The sequence below is a fragment of the Nerophis lumbriciformis genome, linkage group LG16, assembly GCF_033978685.3.
Source record: "Nerophis lumbriciformis linkage group LG16, RoL_Nlum_v2.1, whole genome shotgun sequence".
Classification (NCBI taxonomy): Eukaryota; Metazoa; Chordata; class Actinopteri; order Syngnathiformes; family Syngnathidae; genus Nerophis; species Nerophis lumbriciformis.
The window spans coordinates 5073331-5080588 of record NC_084563.2 but is presented as its reverse complement, the minus strand read 5'-3'; positions in this window follow the sequence as shown (position 1 = coordinate 5080588).

Genomic DNA, 7258 nt, shown 5'->3' with positions numbered 1-7258 from the left:
CTCTTACTATTATGTTGGATCCACTATGGACTGGACTCTTACTATTATGTTGGATCCACTATGGACAATATTATGTCAGACCCACTCGACATCCATTGCATTTGGTCTCCCCTAGAGGGGGGGGGGGTTACCCACATATGCGGTCCTCTCCAAGGTTTTTAAATAACTTTAAAACAGACTGTAAAATGTACAAATTCATGTGCGTTACGTGATTTTTTGAATTTGGTGCAGACCACTTCATTCATTCACATCCACGTCCCACTGGGGTAAGTTTTTCCTTGTGGGCTCTGTACCGAGGATGTCGTTGTGGCTTGTGCAGCCCTTTGAGACACTTGTGATTTAGGGCTATATAAATAAACATTGATTGATTGATTGAGTTATATATCCAGATCTAGAATTATATATCTAGATCTAGAATTATATATATCTAGATCTAGAATTATACATCTAGATCTAGAATTACATTTCTAGATCTAGAATTATATATCTCGATCTAGAACTATATATATCTAGATCTAGAATTATACATCTAGATCTAGAATTACATAACTAGATCTGGAATTATATGTCTGGATCCAGAATTATATATCTAGATCTAGAATTATAGATCTAGAATTATATATCTACATCTAGAATTATATATCTAGAATTATATATCTAGATCTAGAATTATATATCTAGATCTAGAATTATATATCTAGAATTATATATCTAGATCTAGAATTATATATCTAGATCTAGAATTATATCTAGATCTAGTAATATATGTCTGGATCTAGTATTATATGTCTAGATCTAGTATTATATGTCTGGATCTAGTATTATATGTCTGGATCTAGTATTATATGTCTAGATCTAGTATATGTCTGGATCTAGAATTATATATCTAGATCTAGAATTATGTCTAGATCTAGTATTATATGTCTGGATCTAGTATTATATGTCTGGATCTAGAATGATGTGTCTGAATCTAGTATTATATGTCTGGATCTAGAATGATATGTCTGGATCTAGTATTATATGTCTAGATCTATTATTATATGTGTAGATCTAGTATTATATATCTAGATCTAGTATTATATGTCTGGATCTAGAATTATATGTCTAGATCTAGAAATATATATCTAGATCTAGTATTATATGTCTGGATCTAGTATTATATGTCTGGATCTAGAATTATATGTCTAGATCTACTATTATATGTCTAGATCTAGTATTATATGTCTGGATCTAGTATTATATGTCTAGATCTAGTATTATATGTCTGGATCTAGAATTATATGTCTGGATCTAGTATTATATGACTAGATCTAGTATTATATGTCTGGATCTAGAATTATATGTCTAGATCTAGAATTATATGTGTGGATCTAGAATTATATGTCTGGATCTAGTATTATATGTCTGGATCTAGAATTATATATCTAGATCTAGTATTATATGTTTAGATCTAGTATTATATGTCTGGATCTAGAATTATATAACTAGATCTAGTATTATATGTCTGGATCTAGTATTATATGTCTTGATCTAGAATTATATGTCTAGATCTACTATTATATGTCTAGATCTACTATTATATGTCTAGATCTAGTATTATATGTCTGGATCTAGAATTATATGTCTGGATCTAGAATTATATATATAGATCTTGTATTATATGTCTGGATCTAGTATTATATGTCTGGATCTAGAATTATATGTCTGGATCTAGTATTATATGTCTAGATCTAGAATTATATGTCTGGATCTAGAATTATATCTCTGATCTAGAATTATATGTCTAGATCTAGTATTATTTGTTTGATCCAGACATATAATACTAGATCCAGACATATAATACTAGATCCAGACATATAATACTAGATCTAGACATATAATACTAGATCTACACATATAATACTAGATCTAGATATATAATTCTAGATCCAGACATATAATACTAGATCCAGACATATAATACAAGATCTATATATATAATTCTAGATCCAGACATATAATTCTAGATCCAGACATATAATACTAGATCCAGACATATAATACTAGATCTAGACATATAATACTAGATCTAGATATATAATTCTAGATCCAGACATATAATACTAGATCCAGACATATAATACTAGATCTAGATATATAATTCTAGATCTAGACATATAATTCTAGATCCAGACATATAATACTAGATCTAGACGTATAATACTAGATCCAGACATATAATACTAGATCCAGACATATAATACTAGATCTAGACATAATTCTAGATCTAGCCATATAATTCTAGATCCAGACATATAATTCTAGATCCAGACATATAATACTAGATCTAGACATATAATTCTAGATCCAGACATATAATTCTAGATCCAGACATATAATACTAGATCTAGACATATAATACTAGATCTAGACATATAATACTAGATCCAAACATATAATACTAGATCTAGACATATAATACTAGATCCAGACATATACTAGATCTAGACATATAATTCTAGATCCAGACATATAATACTAGATCTAGACATATAATACTAGATCCAGACATATAATACTAGATCTAGACATATAATACTAGATCCAGACATATAATTCTAGATCCAGACATATAATACTAGATCCAGACATATAATTCTAGATCCAGACATATAATACTAGATCCAGACATATACTAGATCTAGACATATAATTCTAGATCCAGACATATAATACTAGATAGAGACATATAATACTAGATCTAGACATATAATCCTAGATCAAGGCATATAATACTAGATCCAGACATATACTAGATCCAGACATATAATACTAGATCCAGACGTATAATTCTAGATCCAGACATATAATACTAGATCCAGACGTATAATTCTAGATCCAGACATATAATACTAGATCCAGACATATACTAGATCTAGACATATAATTCTAGATCCAGACATATAATACTAGATCCAGACATATAATACTAGATCCAGACATATAATACTAGATCTAGACATATAATACTAGATCTAGATATATAATTCTAGATCCAGACATATAATACTAGATCCAGACATATAATACTAGATCTAGACATATAATACTAGATCTAGACATATAATACTAGATCTAGACATATAATTCTAGATCCAGACATATAATACTAGATCCAGACATATAATACTAGATCTAGATATATAATTCTAGATCTAGACATATAATTCTAGATCCAGACATATAATACTAGATCTAGACATATAATACTAGATCCAGACATATAATACTAGATCCAGACAAAAATACTAGATCTAGACATATAATTCTAGATCCAGACATATAATTCTAGATCCAGACATATAATTCCAGATCCAGACATATAATTCTAGATCTAGACATATAATACTAGATCTAGACATATAATACTAGATCTAGACATATAATTCTAGATCCAGACATATTATACTAGATCTAGACATATAATACTAGATCTAGATATATAATTTTAGATCCAGACATATAATACTAGATCCAGACATATAATACTAGATCTAGATATATAATTCTAGATCTAGATATATAATTCTAGATCCAGACATATAATTCTAGATCCAGACATATAATACTGGATCTAGACATATAATTCTAGATCTAGACATATAATACTAGATCTAGACATATAATACAAGATCCAGACATATAATACTAGATCTAGACATATAATACTAGATCCAGACATATAATTCTAGATCCAACAAATAATACTAGATCCAGACATATAATACTAGATCCAGACATATAATTCTAGATCCAGACATATAATACTAGATCCAGACATATAATTCTAGATCCAGACATATAATACTAGATCTAGACATATAATACTAGATCTAGACATATAATCCTAGATCCAGACATATACTAGATCCAGACATATAATACTAGATCTAGACATATAATACTAGATCTAGACATATAATACTAGATCCAGACATATAATTCTAGATCCAGACATATAATACTAGATCTAGACATATAATACTAGATCCAGACATATAATTCTAGATCCAGACATATAATACTAGATCTAGACATATAATACTAGATCCAGACATATACTAAATCTAGACATATAATACTAGATCTAGACATATAATTCTAGATCAAGACATATAATACTAGATCCAGACATATACTAGATCCAGACATATAATTCTAGATCCAGACATATAATACTAGATCCAGACATATAATTCTAGATCCAGACATATAATACTAGATCCAGACATATAATTCTAGATCCAGACATATAATACTAGATCCAGACGTATAATTCTAGATCCAGACATATAATACTAGATCCAGACGTATAATTCTAGATCCAGACATATAATACTAGATCCAGACATATAATTCTAGATCCAGACATACAATACTAGATCCAGACATATAATACTAGATCCAGACATATAATACTAGATCCAGACATATAATTATAGATCCAGACATATAATACTAGATCTAGACATATAATTCTAGATCAAGACATAATACTAGATCCAGACATATAATTCTAGATCCAGACATATAATTCTAGATCCAGACATATAATACTAGATCTAGACATATTATACTAGATCCAGACATATAATACTAGATCCAGACATATACTAGATCTAGACATATAATTCTAGATCCAGACATATAATTCTAGATCCAGACATATAATACTAGATCCAGACATATAATACTAGATCTAGACATATAATACTAGATCTAGATATATAATTCTAGATCCAGACATATAATACTAGATCTAGATATATAATTCTAGATCTAGACATATAATTCTAGATCCAGACATATAATACTAGATCTAGACATATAATACTAGATCTAGACATATAATACTAGAACCAGACATATAATTCTAGATCCAGACATATAATACTAGATCCAGACATATAATACTAGATCCAGACATATAATTCTAGATCCAGACATATAATTCTAGATCCAGACATATAATTCCAGATCCAGACATATAATACTAGATCCAGACATATAATTCTAGATCCAGACATATAATACTAGATCTAGACATAATTCTAGATCTAGCCATATAATTCTAGATCCAGACATATAATTCTAGATCCAGACATATAATACTAGATCTAGATATATAATTCTAGATCCAGACATATAATTCTAGATCCAGACATATAATACTAGATCTAGACATATAATTCTAGATCTAGACATATAATACTAGATCTAGACATATAATACAAGATCCAGACATATAATACTAGATCTAGACATATAATACTAGATCCAGACATATAATTCTAGATCCAACAAATAATACTAGATCCAGACATATAATACTAGATCCAGACATATAATTCTAGATACAGACATATAATACTAGATCCAGACATATAATTCTAGATCCAGACATATAATACTAGATCTAGACATATAATACTAGATCCAGACATATACTAGATCTAGACATATAATCCTAGATCCAGACATATACTAGATCCAGACATATAATACTAGATCTAGACATATAATACTAGATCTAGACATATAATACTAGATCCAGACATATAATTCTAGATCCAGACATATAATACTAGATCTAGACATATAATACTAGATCCAGACATATAATTCTAGATCCAGACATATAATACTAGATCTAGACATATAATACTAGATCCAGACATATACTAAATCTAGACATATAATACTAGATCTAGACATATAATTCTAGATCAAGACATATAATACTAGATCCAGACATATACTAGATCCAGACATATAATTCTAGATCCAGACATATAATACTAGATCCAGACATATAATTCTAGATCCAGACATATAATACTAGATCCAGACATATAATTCTAGATCCAGACATATAATACTAGATCCAGACGTATAATTCTAGATCCAGACGTATAATTCTAGATCCAGACATATAATACTAGATCCAGACATATAATTCTAGATCCAGACATACAATACTAGATCCAGACATATAATACTAGATCCAGACATATAATACTAGATCCAGACATATAATTATAGATCCAGACATATAATACTAGATCTAGATATATAATTCTAGATCTAGACATATAATTCTAGATCCAGACATATAATACTAGATCCAGACATATAATACTAGATCCAGACATATAATTATAGATCCAGACATATAATACTAGATCTAGACATATAATTCTAGATCAAGACATAATACTAGATCCAGACATATACTAGATCTAGACATATAATTCTAGATCCAGACATATAATTCTAGATCCAGACATATAATTATAGATCCAGACATATAATACTAGATCTAGACGTATAATTCTAGATCAAGACATAATACTAGATCCAGACATATAATTCTAGATCCAGACATATAATTCTAGATCCAGACATATAATACTAGATCTAGACATATTATACTAGATCCAGACATATAATACTAGATCCAGACATATACTAGATCTAGACATATAATTCTAGATCCAGACATATAATTCTAGATCCAGACATATAATACTAGATCCAGACATATAATACTAGATCCAGACATATAATACTAGATCTAGACATATAATACTAGATCTAGATATATAATTCTAGATCCAGACATATAATACTAGATCCAGACATATAATACTAGATCTAGATATATAATTCTAGATCTAGACATATAATTCTAGATCCAGACATATAATACTAGATCTAGACATATAATACTAGATCCAGACATATAATTCTAGATCCAGACATATAATACTAGATCCAGACATATAATACTAGATCCAGACATATAATTCTAGATCCAGACATATAATTCTAGATCCAGACATATAATTCCAGATCCAGACATACAATACTAGATCCAGACATATAATACTAGATCCAGACATATAATTCTAGATCCAGACATATAATACTAGATCTAGACATAATTCTAGATCTAGCCATATAATTCTAGATCCAGACATATAATTCTAGATCCAGACATATAATACTAGATCTAGATATATAATTCTAGATCCAGACATATAATTCTAGATCCAGACATATAATACTAGATCTAGACATATAATTCTAGATCTAGACATATAATACTAGATCTAGACATATAATACAAGATCCAGACATATAATACTAGATCTAGACATATAATACTAGATCCAGACATATAATTCTAGATCCAACAAATAATACTAGATCCAGACAT